The sequence below is a fragment of the Molossus molossus genome, unplaced genomic scaffold (genome assembly GCF_014108415.1).
Source record: "Molossus molossus isolate mMolMol1 unplaced genomic scaffold, mMolMol1.p scaffold_m16_p_1, whole genome shotgun sequence".
NCBI classification, from domain to species: Eukaryota; Metazoa; Chordata; class Mammalia; order Chiroptera; family Molossidae; genus Molossus; species Molossus molossus.
The window spans coordinates 9,297,230-9,316,997 of NW_023425344.1; the positions used below are offsets into that span (position 1 = coordinate 9,297,230).

General features: G+C 44.9%; 1 protein-coding gene across 2 annotated transcripts in view; it reads left to right on the top strand.

The window, feature by feature from the left end:
• Window positions 1-19,768, top strand: part of C1QTNF7 (C1q and TNF related 7) — a 97,186-nt gene that overhangs the window by 26,036 nt on the left and 51,382 nt on the right. Inside the window, exon 1 of one of the 2 annotated variants that reach the window (XM_036273663.1) lies at window positions 3,091-3,143. The exons of the other annotated variant lie outside the window; for it this stretch is intronic. The gene's annotated coding sequence lies outside the window, so the exon portion shown is untranslated. Of the gene's footprint in view, window positions 1-3,090; window positions 3,144-19,768 lie in introns of those variants that run through there. 2 annotated transcript variants of the gene reach the window in all.

The window sequence follows — 19,768 nt, forward strand, 5'->3', positions numbered from 1 at the left end:
GCAAAACATCTTGGTTTGTCTGAACTGTCCCAGTTTTAAAACTGAAAGTTCCACATCTGGGGAGTGCCCTTAGTCCTAGACAGACCAGGACAGCTGGGCATCCTGCTCAAAGATGGCACTTTTACGTGTACATCTTAGCTGCGGTTGAGGTCTTGTTTAATCAGTTTGTGAGTCGCTGCATCAAGAGAAGAATGGTGTGGTATGGTACATCCAAAACCACAGAGTCCCACAGAAAGTGCACAGATCATGTCTGTTTTATTTGCAGCTACAGGATCTGTCTGTTTGCTTTGCCTTTCCCTTGCTTTTTTTCTTTCACTGTGTCTTTCTCCTTCCTTCCTTCCTTCCTTCCTTCCTTCCTTCCTTCCTTCCTTCCTTCCTTCCTTCCTTCTTTCCTTTCTTCCTTTCCTCCTTCCTTCCTTCTGCTATTTCTTCTTCTTTCTATTTTCTTCTTTCTTTTTGGCAATTTTTTACCTTTCAAATAGCATGCAACTTAAATCTCGTTTGCGATCTTCCAAGGAACTGTTATGTGTTGTTTGACTTAAACAAGCTGGCTTCAGTAAATACATTCATCCCGGATAATCCAAGTAAGTGGAAACTTCATGTTGATTAAGGCGAGATATGTATGTGCAATTGCCGTGGTGTTATGAAGACAACATGGTCATGATGCTGAGCATAAAGAATGAAAAAATGGGAGGAGAGCAAAACACATGAGGGTTGTGAAATGAGAAGATTGGATCTTGGAAGGGCTTGAGACTGAGTTCTTTCAAGGGGCATTTTGGTTTAACTGTTTACATAGATGTTGCATCTACTAAAGATGAAAATTCTTGAGATTTGGAAACCCTTTCTTCTTTTGCATCAGTATTATCATTAATTAAGCAATGTAAACCAGAAAATCCCCTCGGTTACAAACTATGCTTTGAAGTCAGGCCTGAATTTGAATGTTTTCAATCAAAATCTTAAAATAAAAGTTGCAAGAAAATAATTTCTAGTCTTCAAGGGAGCACTATCATTGGGAAAAGCAGAGTCTTCTGAATTATACTTTTGAGAGTAATGTGAATTTTATGCTTTTATTAAAAGTGCTAAAGAATTAACTCCCTTAGGAGACCAGTCAATTGCTCCCTCATGGCAAGGTTTCTATCTACAGTTAGGGTCATTATTTTGTGCTTCTCCGACATTTGGGTTTTCCAAATATCAGCATTCACATTTTTTGTCGTTACACAGTACCACCTGTGCCGTGTATTCACCTAATATTTTCCCGCAAGTTTACTTTTTAAAGAAATTAAATGGACTAAGCTGGTACAGCCAGTGCAGCTCAGGGGGTCTGCTGTTTAATGCATAAGTCTATATTTTGTTACAGCAACCCAAGCCAACAAAGCCAAGCCTCAGTTAGAAAACTGCTCTTAAGATACTAAAGTGCAAATCTTAACTGCAATAATATTTAAAGAATGAATTTGTAAAAGGACAAAAGATGTGAAAGGAATGTTGACATATGAGCTGGATTTGGAGCTTGAACATTGTCAAAAGTGAGGCTGATTCCGATTCCCTTGGTATTTGGCTGTGGCTTCTTCTAGAGTAAACACAGTGTGTCTGTGTCAAAACCCTGGGTGCTTTTCTATGCGGGTGAGCAAATGTTTTTTTCCCTTTTTCCATCCTCACTGTGACATGAGGAACAGGACATTTAAACTCTAAGAAAGAACACCAGTAGTGGGAGACAAGTGCAAAGAGATGGGCTGACAGGGAAGAAAGGGAGAAATACTTCTTAAAGGGAAGGGGGACGGCAAAGAACTCAGGAGCCCTGACCCCCAGGGGTGCAAGCCAATGTCACAGCTGAAGTGGAGAATGGTCAGGGCACATGCCATCAACACTGTTTCCTGTGTGAAAGTCTGTGCTGGATGCTGGGAAGTCCTACTGTACATTTCAAAGCCCTTGTCAATAAGCACTGTCTCCGTGAAGACCTCGTTGGCATCTCACTGGTCAAGAGGAGGTGAGCAGAGCAGGCGGGGGTTCCCTCCCCAGTAAGACCCTGTGGTTTTGGATATTGACATGGGGTTCCCTTGGCTGGTGTTAGAAGCAGTGGTAAACCTTGACTTTCTGATTTCAGGCCCAGGGTCCTTTCCATGGCAAATGTCAAAACTCAACTTTTCATCTGCCCTTGATCTGGTTTTCCAAGGTCAAAGTCGTATCGGTGTCTGATCCCATTCCCTGACCAATATTCTTTTTCTCCCCGTTTCCCCCAAAAGTCATGGCTTCTTGCAGAAAAAAAATGGAATATGAAAATCTAAAAGAGAAGAGAAACACGTACGTTGGGACCTGTTGAAAATTTTCCTTCACATAAGATCATTGACTTCATCCTGGACGAGACTGTTTCCCACTCGATCACCATGTTGTTTGACCAAGCGAGGGAAACTAGTACTATAATCCCCATGTTGCTGCTGTGAAAAATGAAATATTAAGGACCTCATCTAATGACATGTAGCCTAAAGATCAAGAGCTAGATCTCAAACCTTTGCACCTGGCCCCACCTCCCTACAGGGGCAGAACTCTGGCTTGACCCCCAGGAGGCTCTCTGGTTCCCATCCTTCCTCTCACTTCCCACCTGAGCCTGGTCAAGGCAGGCAGCCCTGGGCTTCATTTCCTTCCACTCCAAACTGCGGGGCCCGAACCGCAGGGTTTCTAGGAGTATTCTACACAGTGGCTGGTAAGAAAGCAATCACAACACGCCTCAAAGACCAACATGAAACAGGAGAAAACGTCCAACTTGAATTATATACTTAGAACAAATATTGTCCAGACTCTTTGTGCTGTTTTTGAAATATGACTTGGGGAGCGAGCCAACAGATAGAAGAGTATATTTATTTTTGTCCCTGAGATCAAAATACTTCTCTGGGGCTCCATCAAACGAAGAGGAGGTCTGTGTGGGCCACAGCGTCATCGCACGTCGTGGGCCCGGCGGGTCGTTCCCTCTCTCCCAGCACCCGCAAGGCCTGGGAGAAGGCTTTTGAGACACATCAGGAAATTACTTATCAGTCTGAAGCTCCAAAGAGTTATGAGCACGCCTTGTTGCCAAAGGGAAGGGGATTTCAAGTGAAAGTCCCACAGCTGTTCAGAGAGGCCAGCTGTTGGAAGAAGGTCTTGCAGGCAATGTAAGTAAGTACAGAGCCCGCCGTCCCGGCTGAAGTGAACTTCTTCTGCCTTTTTTCCTCCCAGAGATGCGTCTTTTGGCTCAGGTTGGTGTTCCTCTTTCTCTGTTCCCCTCCGAGGTGTGGGGGTGTTTACTGACTGGGGCTTACTCCATGAAACGCCTCCTCTGGGGAGGCTTCCGCTGAACAAAAGAGAGAAAGTGAAAGTCTTCAGCAGGGGCTCTGCTTGGTGAGAGTGTGTTTTGAAAACAGCCCTGGGCGATTATGCTTCTTAATGGCTATAAATCTATATTCAAGAGAGTGTGAGGCTGACAGGGGCCCTTGTGGGAGCAAACAGAAGTGGCTCTGCAGCCTCACCCAGAAAAACAGAATTGTCGTCAAGTCTGCGCCCACATAATTCAAGTTTAAGGTGTCTCCATCAGTTTGATAGACTGCAGGATTTTAATAGAGGAAAAGAACACTTTAAAGCTAATGTTGGTCCGTGGAGATTTCCCTGGTGTCGTATAAATCTCAGGCTCAATTTATTTTTGGTTAAGGATGCTGATTTATTTACTGTTGTTGTTTTATTTTTTCTAAACAAATGTGCTCATCACTCTACATGGCGGGGGTGGAGGTGAAGATGCATCCCTTGCAATGTAGGACTTTAAACACCCACACTGTGTTAGTAAAACAATGGGTTTGTATTAATAGCCATTATATGAAAAAATGCATAATTTCATAAGTAAGGCATTGTACTGGAGTATGTTTCCTTCACAAGTATTTCAAATCATTGGTTAAGGACGGGAAAGTAATTGTGCGGATATAGCAAATTTAAAGGAAATGGTTCTGTTTTGATCCAACTTTGCTCCGTGAAACCCTAAATCTTGCCGGGGAACTCAAATGTCCTTTTCTAGGCCCCCCATGGAGAGCCCTAGGGCTGCAGGAAGCCTGTGTCCCGAGATCTCACACTCTGCCCGTCCTCGGACTGCGCCTCCACGGGGCGTCCTGGTTCTAATGAGAAGGCCTCCTCCTCGGGTGGGTGATATGCTCCCGACACCCTAGCAAGCTCCCCAGTGACAAGAATGCTGCCCTTAACTCCCGTCGACATCTGAGTTCCTCTCTTCTCTTTGAGTAGCCTCGGTTCGCACTGGCATCCTGTGGGGAGAAGAGCAGTCTTGCTCCCAGTATGTGAGCATGGTCCGCCGTGTGCAAGGCGCTTCTGAGGGTCAGGCGATCTCTAACTTTAGTGGCCAAATATGCTACCTGTCCACTGCTCTGACAGCAGTGACAACCAAGGTGCCACAAGGCTCCCCTCCCGGAGTAAGTGTGTTTGTAGTTCACGCAGCCCAAGCGAGCGTCCCTTCCACGGGCAGTGTTCGGAGGTCTGGGCACTGGCCGATGGGCGTGTGGTGCCGTGGGTCACTGGGTCCTAAAGCGGAGGGACGCATGTTTGGGATGTGAAAGGAACTCACTCCACTCCTGGGAAATGTCGCTGAGCACAGCCATGGGCTCGGCCCTCTCCCTAGGTCTCCCTGGGTCTTCAGAGCTGGTGACTCACTGGTTAGACCTGGTGGCTCTGCACCCGGAGCACCTGGGGACACATCCCAGGTGGGCCTTCGTGTGGTTCAGTAAGACTCCACTCCTGCGTGCCTCGTTCCCCTACTGTGGAACAAAGGCCATGGCGCAGGACTCGTGTGAAGCTTGAGAGTTCACATAGGTCAAGGGCTGTCCTCTGGCATGTGTGAGACCCTGAGCCTAGCGACAACTGAGTCACTTCCCCACGGCCACCCGGGCGATGGCGGTCTGGCAGGGTGGGATGTGGAAGGAAAAGATCTGGCTCTATCGTAGCGGAGAAAGTCCACATTTTATTATTCCTCACCCGAGGATATTTTTCCTTTGATTTTTAGAGTAGAAGGGGGGTGGAGAGAGAAACATCGATTGGTTGCCTCCCACATGCACCTCCTCCGGGGCTGGAAATCAAACCTGCAACCCCGGTACATGCCCTTGACCAGGAATCAAACCCACAACCCTTCCGTGTGTGGGCCGATGCTCTACCCACTGAGTCACACGGGCCAGGAGGAGGAAGCCACCTCGAAACCACGGCCTCCTTCCCTGTGTTGTTGAGTTCATTCACGTGCATGACTCTACCGGGTCCTCACAGTGGCCCGCTAGGTAATGTCATGGACCGTGACCTTGCAGGAGTCAGGCAAGCGAACCGGAGCTGGAAGACGTTAAGTAACACCCAAAGCCACACACCTAGAAATTAGCAATGCTGAGAGCTAAGCACAGGTTTCCAAAACCCAAGTCCTATGCTCTTTTCCTCACTCCATACTCTTGAAAGGGTCGGGTCCACACTGCCCCCTACAGGGCAGAGTGAGCTAGTGCAGGCTGGTAATGCTCAGCATCAATGCAGCCCTCAGTGCCTAGCACCGAGCCTCTTTAAAGCAGGTCCCCAGGCCACTGTGCCAATAATTCTTCACAGGATTTGAATGCATCAAAGTTGGACAGTAACTCTCCTCAGCCTGTTCCGCATTCCAGGAAAAAGTGGGTTGCTGTATCCCCTATGACCTTCACCAGAAAAAGGTGAACATTGTACTCAAGACAAGAGGTAGGGCATTTCCCCCGTTCTAAGTCTTTGATTACCCTGTGGTCAGATCACCACTACTGCAGAGTTACTGTTGCGGAGTCTTGTTTATGTCCCAGCGCGTTCCTCGTCTTTCGACACCTGTCAGTTTCTAAGCCCTCTGACCCTCTGAGCTTTTTGATATCCACCCCTTTGATGGCAACAGGCTTTCATGATCGATAGACAGGTAGATTTCTTTCCCTTTGTAGGCTTTTTATTATACATCAGAACAACTGTGTGGAATTCTTCACCGTATCAGAATAACATGAACGATACCTGTAATATGAGAAATGTACCCAATAAATTTTACACAGAGAAGCCAGCAATAGTCTTTACTATGCTGAATAAAATAGAATCAGATTGATTTCTCTGAAGAGTACTGCAACAGAGACAGATTAAAAGCCAACAGAGAGTGCCAAAAAACGTACTGGGAGCTCTAGATGCCTTGGAAAGAGGTCGTGGAGGGTGAGGGTGTAGTGGAATAGGAACCATCACACACTGGACATAATTTCTTGTGGTGTCAAATGTCAGGATTTGAAGTGAAATATTTCTGGCTTTGAGTTCTGGCTTCACCATCTTCTAACTGCAAGACTCTACTTCTCAAGCACATGTAACAGACATAAACAACTCAGCATTCAATCCACAGATATTTATTGGGCACCTACTATGTGCCAGGCGTTATTCTAGACATCACAGTGAGCAAGAGCCAACATCTCTGCCGTCAGACCTCTAAAGGGGAAGACAGCAGAATCGTAAACCAGAATGTAACTTTGAAGACCGATAAGTGCCCAGAAGAAAATAAAATATGGTAATGAGATAGAGGGACTGGCAGAGGGGATACCTCTTCAGTTAAGGAGGTCAGGGACCACCTCACTGAGGAAATGGTATTTAGCACAGACTTGAGTCATAAGAAAACCACAAAAGCCATGGTTAAGGGACTAACTAACCATGTGACACTAGACTAGCCAATGAAAATTTTTAGGCTTCAATTTCATCACCTTAAAACTACAGAGCTGGTGTGGCTCCATGGGCTCCCTTTATCCCTGACACTGATTTTCTTCCCTGGCTGAGCAGCTCCTGCCATGAGTAACTGTATGAAGAGGAGAAAAAGCATCTCTGAACCAAACTATCCTTCAGTTATTTCATTCTTTTAGTCCATTTTCTGGATTGTTTTCAAAATGTTCTTCTTCATCACAGATAAATTAGTAGGTCCTAAGTAAAGGAAGATTAATTAATAATTCTTTAAGAGTGCAAATCATCACAACTCCTAGAGATGATATCGTTGGAGAAGACAAAGCCGCATGGCAGATGTTTAGGGTGATCTGTACAGCTTCACAATGACTTCATGTGTGGCTTCAAGTCTGAAATTGTCCATATGTTAGTGGAGCCAACAGGCAAAGCTGCCAAAGTCGGCCGATCCAACACTCTCATTAGCCAAGATTCCTGTGTATGGCTTAAAAACACAATCCACGGTCTGAAATGTTTCCTTCCTTAAAGTGGTGCAGCAGACTTTACTTGGGTCTGAGACAGCATCTATCCAATGTTAAGGTCATCATGCAGATAACTTGTACCAGAGGAGTCTTTGTCTTTCCATCAGCCACATACTTGTGGTCAGAATGTTCTTGGCGGTAACGATCCAGATAATGGTCTTACTCCCCCATGTTGCCTTACTCGCCATAGTGCAAACCTCAGAGATGGATCCGCAACCCAGAAGGAGGATTCCGTGTGCACTGCGGCAGCGAATGGACAGGTCAATGTTTTCCATTTTCAAATACTGATTTGTTTTGCTTGATTTTTAAAAATGCGATCTCTCCAAATCACAAACATGTTTTTAAAAATCATTTTCAAAACGAAGTCCAAAGTTGAGATCCAAGGACTGGAGCAATCAGAACAAAGAGGATTAAGAGTAGAACACTGGAGTTAGGTAACCCAGAGCAGAGACGGTTGTAGGGCGATTCAGAGATGATCCTTGGAACTCTACAGCAATTTCACCCAGAGAATGGTGGTGAGCTGCTGGTTAGGGGGAGAGCAGGGGTGAGGGTGGTACTATGCTGGACTTACTTTTATAGCAAATAAGATTCCTAGCATTTTAAAGACATTAGCTCCTCACCACACCTGAGTGTAGTATGCTTCTTACTCTGCTTAGTTTACAGATGAGCAACTGCGTCTCAGTGCAGTTAAGCAACAGTGAAGTTCTGCAGTTAGGAAATGCCAACTGCAACTTGAACACAAGCCTGCCCTGCTCCACGGCCCACGCACCTTCCACTCTACCCCTCGACCCTAGAAAGATAATAGGCTTTTGCTCTTTTTCACATGCAGTAGACATTCTATTTGAGTTAAAAACCAAGACTCTACTGCAAGTTTTTAAATGTTGAAATGGCCTCCTGAGAGAAGAGACTGAGAATTGTTTTCTTTGGAGGTCTATTGAAACAAGGCCGGTTATGATATACATCTAGTATGACTTCGGCCTCGTCCTCCCCAAGGTGAAAAGACAGACAAAATGATTCCCCAAAGGCCAAGTCTACATGCAGACAAATGGTGGTCACATGCCAAGTCCTACTCGCCCTCCCCAACTCCGTGCTGGTCTCTCTGGCCAAAGTGACGTCCAGACTTTCTGGAAGAACCATAGTCACTCAGATCACAAGCTCTGCTGGCCATTATGCCCACAACCAGGAAGGGGACCCAACTCTGTTCTAGTTTGTGCCCAACCAAATGAGCACTGCTTCAATAACTCTGTTATGTAATTTGAAGACCGTCCTTTCAACGTTTCAGAACTACGTATTGGGAGCAAAACAGCACAAAATTAGAGATTTTTTTTTTTCATTCTAGCTATTGTGTACATTAGTTAGGACTGCATTTGTCTGTATTAGAAGGCCTACTTTCTTTCACGTGTAAGGGGTCTGTTTTTCTCACATGACGAGAAACCCAGAAGTAGGCCATCCAAATGTGGTGTAGCTATTCAAAGATGCCACCAGGAAATGGGGTTGTTCTACCTCCCTGCTTCACCAGCATTAGCATATGCCTTTCATCCTTGGTGATAAGATAGTTGCTACAGCTCCAGGAGTCGAGTTCATATTCCAGGCAGAAAGGCAAATCCTTCTCCTTGTACTTTGCCTCTTTGGGGGCTGGGGGTGGGGTGGAATGGGGAATGGAAGCCCTTCTCTGCAACTTCCCATGTGCATCTTATTGGCCAAACTGTGTCCCATGGCCACCCCTAGCTGCAAAGGAATCTGGAAGTTTGTGTACTCTGCTTTCCAGTCTTTAATATAGAAAAGGCATAAGGGAAAATTGGATTGGGAGGGGTTTTGAGTGAGTCATCCTCCAGTACTTGTCAAAATACGCAATAGATTCCCATCTGAAAGCAAAACATTTGGAATTTGACATATACATAAGACCATTTTACATAGACATTTGCTAGCTGCATCTACTTTAATACTTATTTGTGAGCAGAAAAATATTTTTAAATCAAGTAATAAGGGGTAGGTAGGGACAACATTCTACCTGTAGTACCACAAGGTAATGGAAAGAAGTGGATCTGGATGTCAGATCAAGGTCTGAATCCCAGCTCTATACCTAATTAGGTGTGAGATGTCTCTAGATCTCGATTTCTTTATATTTAAAATAAGAGTAATAGAGCTACCCATAGAATTGCTTTAGAATTAAATACCATAGAAAGAGTCTGACACATAGTAGGTATTCAAGAAATGGCAATTTTCTTCTCTCTTGCTTTGTACCTTTTAGTCAGCAAATGCATAAACCTTCATGAAACCCAACTGAGCCGTGGCTGACAATTGAAGAATAAGGTCTTTGATTGCAAAAAGAAAGAGAGAGAGAACAAACCCTGGCAATGGTGTGTAGCCCATTTCTATCAGGGCACGCCAAGAACCTTTCATATGGGGCTTCAGCACATTATCTTAGCAAGCCAGACAAAAATGTCGAAGTGATTTTGTTTTCCAAACTGCATCATGTGCTTCAAAGTGCCATCTGTTTGTGACTTGTTACAAAACAGAATCAACAGAGCCATTCGGTGACATTTTATAAAGTGACTTCAGTGTTTGTTACCAAGGGATATAATTCCTAGAATTTGTGCAATGTGTTCTGTGTTGCTGAAATGTGAAATGAAGCCCGCACAGAGACTTTCCATACATTATCCTCATCTTAACCCGGGAAGCCAGGTTTTAAATTGGGTTTCTTTCCATTTTCATTATCTTTCCATGTCCCTCTGACCTTTCCAGTCAAAGATGGATGTTTAAAGTTTATCACGACATGGTCAGCATTGCAAAATTTAAAAAAGGAAACAAAACAAACCAAAAAAAAGTCCACAAATTTGCAGAGTCTAAATCCCAATCAGCCAAAATCTCATTTCTGCACAATGGTAAGTTGTGACAAAATGATGGAATGCAATGCCAAGCGTGAGTTCTTGTTTTTGTATGAATTCTGTGACCTTCAGCAAACAATTAAACCTCATTGTCTCTATCCTCACCTGGAAGAAGGAATGCATATGCCTGCCCCTCCCATTTCACCTGATTGATAGGAAGATCATTGAGAAGATGTACTAAATACACCTTTCAAAATAATGCATAATATATCCCAGCTTATTTTGGTATTTCCCATTGATTATAGTACAGTTTGTACCACATAATGAATCCCAAAATCCTCTCAGACTTCCATCTGACCCCTCACCTGTTCTTACAGCCAAACTTTCTTGACAGGAATCCATAGACCTTCCCTCATTCTCTCTTCCATGCCCCTCGTCTGAATTTAGCCAATTCTTCCTAGGTTCTAACCAATTCTAGCTGTTCGACTAAATACTCAACTCTGTAGGATGACCATCTCTTCCTGACCAAATGCAGCCAGATTCATATCAAGATCATTGAATATACATTTTTTATTGAATCAGGAGTGATCCAAATGGACACATATTCCTGCCCTCCTGGAGATTATATCTCTGCCCTCTGGCCTCACCAGCCTGGGCATACTGAAAAGGACACCCAAACGTCAGCAAACCAATGTCATAGTCTCTCCAATCACTGAGACCCCCTAAGTGTTTCTATGCTGTGCCCACACATGTTCATAAATTTTTGTGCAGCAGTCACTATGTAAATCATGGTCCAAATCCTAGTCTTCTATAAAAATCATGGACCTTAATGGTGTCCATCTTGAGAATGGTAACATTCACATGAAGGATATAATCGCCTGTCTTCCCCAAAGTTGCTCTTCTTTAAGCAGCCAGAGTGTTGCTAAGTTCCAGGCAGAGACAGAAAAAAAGCCACCTCCCATATCGAGTTACCGGGTCCCCAAAGTAGCTATGTTCTTCCCAGAGACTCAAGCCATGACGGCAGATTTCTTCCTGAAAATTTTTCCTGGAAAAATTTCTTTGGCATCTGACATTAACAACTCTCTTTATAAAGCCTTAAAACCAGCCCCTGTTTAGAGAGTAGAAACAACTTAAACCCTCTACTAACTGTTTCTAATCTATCCCCCTCCCCATTCAGATAACTGTATATCCCATACCCTCACCTTGAATGGTCAATCTCCAACTTGTAGTGGGCTTTAGATGGACCACTGTAGAAACCAATAAAATTTAGTCAATCTACCTACAATTTTGTCTCTCATATATCAATTAATAGTTGACAAAGGAGGCAAAAACATACAATGAGGTAAAGATAATCTACTCAATAAATAGTGTTGAGAAAATTGGACAAGTACATGAAAATTATGCACAAGAATAAGCTCAAATGGATTAAAGACTTCAATGTAAAACTCGAAACCATAAAATCCTAGAAGAAAACATAGGCAGTAAAATCTCAGAAGTTTTTTGTAGAAATATTTTTTCTGATATATTGCCTCAAGCAAGGGAAACAAAAGAAAAAATTTTAAAAACTGGACTACATCAAACGAAATACTTTTTGCACAGCAAAAGAAACCATCTACAAAATGAAAAGACAACTCACTGAAAGGGAGAACATATTCACCAATGATACGTCTGCTATTGAGTTAACATTTAAAATTTATAAAGGTAACACCAAAAAAAAAAAAAAATCCTGTTAAAAAATGGGCAAAGGAACTGAATAGACACTTCTCCAAAGAGGACATACAGATGGCCAATAGACATATGAAAATATGCTTAACATCACTAATCATCAGAGAAATGCAAACCAACTTACACCATACAAAGAGTAAACTCAAAATGGATCAAAGACTTAAATGTGACTCGTGAATCCATAAAAATCCTAGATGAGAATATAGGCAACAAAATTTCAGACATCACATGCAGCAGAATTTTCACTGATACTATGCCTAAGGCAAGAGAAACAAAGAAAAAAATGAATACATGGGACTACATCAAACTGAAAAGCTTTTGCAAAGCAAGAAAAATAATCATCAAAATGGAAAGGGAACCCACTACATGAGAGAGCATAATTGCCAATGATACATCAAATAAGGGTTAATTTCCAATATATATAGAGTGCTCATACAACTCAATAAAAGAAAGACAAACAATCCAATTAAAAAATGGGCAGAGGACCTAATTAGACACCTCTCCAAACAGGACATACAAATGGCCAAGAGACATATGAAAAAAATGCTCAATGTCACTAATCATCAGAGATACAAAGTAAAACAACTATGAGATTTCACCTTACACCTGCCAGAATGGCTGCCATCAACAAATCATCAAATTACAAGTGCCGGAGAGGGTGTGGGGAAAAGGGGACTCTAGTACACTGCTGGTGGGAATGCAGATTAGTACAGCCACTATGGAAATCAATATGGTGTTTCCTCAAAAAATTAAGAATTTAACTGCCATTTGACCCAGTGATTCCCCTTGTAGGAATATATCTTAAGAAGCCTGAAACACCAATCAGAAAGAATATATGTACCCCTATGTTCATAGCAGCACTATTTACAATAGCTAAGATCTGGAAACAGCCCAAGTGTCCATCAACAGATGAGTGGATCAAAAAGCTATGGTACATAATGGAGTACTATGCAGCTGTAAGAAAGAACAATCTCTTATCCTTTGGAGGGACCTGGAGAGTATTATGTAAGTGAAATAAGCCAATTAGAAAAAGACAAATACCACATGATCTCACTTATTTGTGGAATCTAATGAACAGAAAAAGCTGATGAACAAAATAGACTCAGAGACATAGAAAGGAGTATGGTTCAGACTGACAAACCTCAGAGGAGGGGGCAGGGGGGATGGATGAGATGAACCAAAGGACTTATATGCATGTATGTGTAACCAATGGACACAGACAACAATGCTTGGGGGTTGCGGATAGGGAGGAGGATGTCTGGGGGGAAAAAGGAGAACCATCTGTAAGAAAAATAAAAATAAAATTTTAAAAATCTAATGAATGAAATAAACTAGCAAACAAAATAGAAACAGACTCATAGAAACAGAGAACAGACAGCTGTCAGAGGATGGGGGTTTAGGGGACTGGGTGAAAAAAGATGAAGGGATTAAGCAAAGAAAAAAACTTATAGACAAAAAATAAGAAAGAGGGGTGGGGGACTGTAGATTAGGGGGAAGGAGGGATAAATGTTGATGGAAGGAGTCTTGACTTAGGTGGTGAACACACAATACAATATACAGATGATGTGTAATAGAATTGTACTCCTGAAACCTACATAATAATTCAATTAAACTAATGTCACCCCAATAAATTCAATAAATTTTTTAAAGTGTATAGTTTGGACATAGTTATGACTGTCTACTCTCAAGCACGGAATGGCCAGGCACACATAAATGCTTTTAGGTAGTGGCTCTTGAAGCATCCTTGGGAAAAGTTGACTTGTTTTCTTCACCCCTTATTGGTTCTGCAAGGACCTTAACCTACCAGGTCCACTTTCTTGGAAGAACAGAGATGCATAGTGGTTAACGGTGGGTCAAGGAAACCAAGTCAAGGTTATTTCAGAGTGGAAAAGACTTGGACATTTGTACGGGTTGAGAGCAATTAGCCATCAGTCGGTCAGATAACCTAGGAGAGAAAAGAGGTTGGTCCAAACAACCACCCTCTGGTCTAGAATGAGCATGGGTTCTGCCTCACACCTCTGTTCATTGAGACAAGCAGGAAGCAAGTGAGGATGCGTGGGAGTGTGAACAAATTAGGGATGGTGGGAAATCTGAGGGTGTCACGATGCTCTCTGTTTCTCTCTGGGAGACTGGGAGCGGGACGAGTGTAAGGTCAGGGCAGGGAGCTGTCGAACGTGTGCCACAAACACCCAGCCCGGTTCTTGCCTAGAGTAAGCACTAGGGGAAAAGTTCTATTCACTTCTTTCTCCCTTGACAGATGAAAAGTTATAACAAATGTTTATCTTCAAGAGAGCTCGTATAAAATTAGCCACCATGACACCAACCATATATTGTGCGTAGATAAAACATCTGAGCCTTTCCGAAACTTTTCATTGCAACCCTGAGCTGTAATGAATGACCTCTCTAAACTCATCTCAGTTTTGAAAATAATTTGGCCCAGGTGCAGACTGTCAGAGAAGCCCTCTGACCATACATAGCCCCTTCTGTGACCCATACGCCTGGAGAGGGTTCTGGAACCGCTCCAGTGAAGAGGTGTGTGCAGGAAGAATACTGAAGTCTTGGGGCTTTTGATTGCAGTGTTGTAAGAATGGTTCCAGACATGACAAATGTTGGGGAGATAATCTAAAACATGATTGTTTGTGACTGCCTTTGAAGATTTTAATAACCATCAGCTTTCTTGGGCTAAATCAGGATCTTAGCTTCCAAGTGTTTCCGATTTAGATTGTCTTCCTTTGTTTGTTGAAACCATAAGGGTCTGTTGGGGAAGGTTTTGTGCTCAGACTTGAGAGCAGATAGACCACAGCAGGTAGTGGCCTCTGGGGGAAGCTCAGGCTTCTCCTTCCGCTTGACCATGACTGGGCCCAGGCTCAGTCTCAACCAGTGTTTTGGGGCTCCCCAGAGGAGAGTTCTCGGGCAGGAACAAGGGTTTGGTGTTTGGGATTTCTCGAACACTGATATTCTCTCTCTCTCTCTCTCTCTCTCTCTCTCACCCTCTCTGTCCCTCCTCTTGGAAGTAATTACCGGTCTCTTTGGCTTGGCCTTAGGAATTCTGGTCAGCCACAGGACCAGTACAGTGATAGGGAGCAAGGATCAAGTACCCACAAAGTGCTTGGCACTATTCTAGGCCGTTGGGACACAGCTGTAAGTAAAACAGACAAACCCTCTCCAGCCAGGCCCCTCCAGTCCAGTTTCGGCGTAGACAAACGAAGAGAACACAAAGGTGTGTGTGTCAGGAGGTGAAGATGACCATGGAGAAGGAAGTGGGGGTGACAGAGGGGCAGGCTGTGCTTCACACAGGTGAGTCCGAGAAGGCTGGGGCCCCGGGAAGCCAACATGCGAGCAGGCACTTGAAGGCAGAGAGCAAGGAGCCAGCAGCCGGGAGAAGAGCCTTCCGGGCTGAGCAGTCCCAAGCGGGAGAGGGCGCAGGGTCGGCGGTGCTGGGCTGGTTGCAGGAACAGGAGGATGCCCGGGGGCTGGGATGCGTGCAGGAGGTGAAGACAGAGGGAGTGGACATCAGCACATCTCAGGCCTTGCAAAGGCTCTGAGCTTTACCCCGAGGGATGCGAGAGGTTATTGCAGGGTTTTGAGCAAGAGAGTGATTGACAGGTTCTGACTTTGATTCTAAAAGACCACTCGGACTGCTGTTTGGAGAACGGGCTGTTGGAGGCACCGCTCGGTAATTATGTCATCCCCGCTTCGTTCTCAGTTGGCTTGCCAGGGCCATTATTGTTTCAACAACAAAGCAGGCCCACGTGAGAAAGAATTCACATGCAGAATAAAAGGGACGTACATAAAAAGTTTGACAACACTCCACCTTACAGCTTATATTATACATTCCACGGCTCCGCTTGGAGACAGACAAAGCCCATCGCAGCGCAGCAATGAAATGTAATCAGTTGGTCTAACAGCGTTTCTATTTGTGGCATCTTGTTTCGCCAGCCAGAAAGCTCAAATACCAGACTGTTGTGTTCAAAGCCAGACCTGGAAGTCAAAGGAAAAAGCGGTCGGTTAGCGCTTGTTTTCCCTGGACCCGCCTTTCCCGGGAATCACAGAGCTGTCCCGACAGTGAGGGGGACACCGCCGGAGTGGGCTGCAGGGACAGAGAGGTCCTCAGCGGGGAGCCAGGCTTCGGTCAGAAAGGAGGATGAGGACACAGAGGTCTTTGTTGACGAGGGATCTTGAGTTTAAGAGACACCAGGGAAGGACTTCTGGAGTCAGGAAGGGGGGGGGTCAGGAAAGGGGCCACGGGGAGGAGAGTCCACGAGATGGACGATGACCTGGGAGCGTGAGGGACACAGACTGAAATAAAGGGTGTGACGAGACTCCCCTGCCAGCCTCAAGGCAGAGGGAGTGGTGAGGTTATCAGCGGGAGAGGAGCCAGGTGGGGTCTACAAGAACCTCGAGGCTGGGAGGTGGGGGGTAAGGTGTTTTATTTGGAGCACTCGGAAAGCTCTGAGGTGCCTTCCTTGTTCCCCATAGAGATTCCCGTGAACGATCTGAGACCCGGGCGCACTGACCGTCCTGGATGATGACGGGTGAGGAGGAGGAGGCACTGAGGCCGGGTGGGCGGCGGGGGCAGGTGATGGAGAACCAGCTGCGTTAAAGGCCGGCCTTCAGCAAGCAGCAAGGTTCTCAGTCCTTGGGCTGTGGCAGGGGCCTGGGGGAACCGTGAAGACTGGTCGATTTCCACTCCCACATCACCCTCCACATCCACTGTACCCACAAGTCAGGGAGTTAGGAAGTGGTCAGTTGTACATAGCAGTGTTCAGCCACGGAAATGGAACGAGTGGGAGGTCGTACACATTAAGAGATGCACGGCCCAGCCGGGGTGGCTTAGTGGTTGAGCGCCAACCCAGGCACCAAGAGGTCGCCAGTTCGACTCCTGGTCAGGGCACATGCCCAGGTTGTGGGCCTGACCCCAGAGGGGGGCATGCAGGAGGCGGCCAATCCATGTTCTCTATCATCGATGCTTCTATCTCTCTCTCCCTCTCCCTCTCTCTCCCTCTAAAACCAATAAAGAAAAAAAAAATTTTAAGAGATGTAAGGAATTGGACTGCGCAGCTGTGCGAATTGTCTAGAGATTATCTGAGCCCTGTAGGGGGCGCCTCTGGGAAGGACAGGCTGAAACGCTTAGAGGGGCTCATGTGAACACCCTCCTCACAGCGGGGTGTTCTCCTTTATTCCGGAAGCCTCAGCTCTGCTGATTAAATCACGCCGACATCACTCCAACTCAGGTCATATAGGAAAACCTCCCTTACTGAAAGACAACTGGTTATAGGGTGGAATCACATCTGAAAAATACCTTTGAGGCAAAACTCAGATAAGTGCTCAGTGAAAAACTGGGGATTGATACATAAAACTTAAGTTAACACATCAACTTAAGTTGATACATAAAACTGATCACGTCAGCATATTCCCTAAAACCTGGAAATCCGTAGCTGGGGTTTCCTTTTGTGAGCGAGGAGGAGGCCACGAAGCTTTTTGGAAAGGAGGAAGACGATCCACCTTGCATTTCAGACAGAGCAGCTCATGGTAAAAAACACATAGAGAATTCCAGCAAACAGTACTAAAAATAAAATACTACTTTCTCCAGTGCAAAGCCATGTGAATTACAGTCGGTCTCAGGGGGAAATAAAGCTGGAAATAACTCCAAAGAAAAGTTATTCCAAACTTCCCTGGATGTTTCAAGAAAGAAAATATTTGTCCAGTGTGCATGGATTTTTTAAGTAATAGTTCAAAAATTCCCAATCACTGTCTCATCTTCCACTGAATTCATGATTAATGAGTTGACAAATATTTATGGGCATCTAATTAGTACCCAGCATTCTAATAAAAATAAAAATAAATAATAACCACAGTTCCTGCCCCTCCCCAAGAGTTTCCATTCTTTTCACTGAAAGGAACACAATGACCAACTAAAGATGTTTCAAAGCAAAGCGAAGTGGGGGTGGTGTGTGGTGAGGGGGTTCATTAATGCATAGAGCTAAAGTCTGGCTTCAGGTTCTGTTGGCTCCAGGTACTCTAAGAATATAGTCTGAACTCTTGTCTTCCTACATCTTGGGTTCTGTGTTTCTCTGAGCTGGCTTCACTATTGGCCAGCTGTCTCCTTGAGTTGGCAAAGAAGGTCACCAACAGCTCCAGGCCTACGTCCTAGAGCAGAAATCCCAGCAGAAAAGTCCCAGGGTTAAGTTTCACCGGACTCATTTATGTCACTAGACCTTCCATGAGGAAATTGTGGTGACCAGAGCAACATAGTAACCTGAAGCATGGCTGGGGAGACCCAACCTGAACCACAAGTTCGAAGAGGGGGAAAGAAAAGGTTCCCCAAGGGAAAACCAAGAGGCTGTTCCAGAAGCAGGAACAGCTATTGGGGAGATGACAAAAGTCAAGGTCTCTGTAGGAACATCACAGCTCAAGGTGCAGAAACTAGTGTAGGTCCGAACAAAGCTGAGACTTCCATCCGGTGTCCTGTCCCAATAGCAAGGCTCAGTTGCCTCATCTCTAAAGAGGGGCTGATAGCAAACTCAGTAGGTCTCACAGCAACAGCAAGTACTAAAAATCAAATGAGATATATGCAAACGTGCCTCATAAATAATAAACACTGTTAGTGTGATTATAACTTATTTATTATTAAGGTGGGGCTTGAGTTCACACTGCAAAGAGGAAGCAGGAAAAAGTATCAGCATTTGGGCTAAGTTACCCACATGTAAAGAGAGATCTGTTCTGTTCGGTCAACATAGTCTGCAATATACAGAGCAGATGGCGCTCTGTATATTCAGAATTCTGATAAGAATGAATTAAAATGAGAGTAATAGATGTGTTTCTCACTAGTTGTGTGACTTTGGGCAAGTCATTTAACCTCTCACTTCTCAGTTTACTCATCTGTCAAGTGGGATCATAATGGTGCCTGCCTCATAGGACAACTGTGAGGATTAAATGTATCAATATAGGTAAAGTGCTAGGCATACACTACACTAAGTGTTCCATAAATATTACTACTGTTATTGGGTTTCAAAATCATCAGGACTTACAGGTATTCCTTTTGTTGTTGTTGTAATCTTCACCCAAGGATATTTTTCCATTGATTTTTTTTTTTTTTTAGATAAAATGGAAGGGAGGGAAGGAGGGAGAGAGAGAGAGAAACATTGATGTGAGAGAGACACATTGATTGGTTGCTTCCTGCACAACCCTGACCGGGGCCAGGGATCAAACCTGCAACCCAGGTACATGCCCTTGACCAGGAATCGAACCTGAGACCCTTCGGACTACCAGCCACTGCTCTAACTGCTGAGCCAAACTGTCCAGGACTGGATTTGTAGGTATTGTTATTCCCATTTGGGGGGAGGGGTTAAAAACCGGTGCATGAAGGAATTAAGTAGTGAGGTGAGGTAAGGTCCCACTGACTCCACGTCTCCTGTTCTTCCCACGGCAGCAAGGCCCTCGGGAACAGGGCGGCAGGGAGGGAGGAAGGAGACGGAGGAGGAGGGAGGCAGGGGAAAGAGCATTCGTCAGCATCCAGGCCCTTAGCCTGGGCTGACTTACCAGGAATGAATCATGTCTCCTAGAATAGTCCTTCTGCAGCAGTCAGTGATAGTAATCTGAATGGCTTTGCTAGAGGAAGTTTCAGTCAGCACTAAAGGTGCTAAACATTTCAGAAAGGTGCCATAGACACCATGCAGAATTCAGGTGGCCTTCTCTCGGAACCCCGAACTCTCCACTGCTCCAGACATCCAGAAACCTGACTCCACTGTTCCGTCGGGAGAACGAGATGGTGCATTGGTCCCTCGTGGTCCACACCTGTGCATGCTACAGGCGCTTACCTTAGATCAACCCGTCTGCTCCTCGCCACAGCCCTGGGTGGAGAGGACCTTCCGCTCAGCCCCACAGTCCAGACAAGATGGAATGGCAGAGCCCGTCAACCAAACCCTCTCACCCCAACTGCGGTGCTCATCAGCTCCGTCACAGGCACCTGTCCAGCAGAGC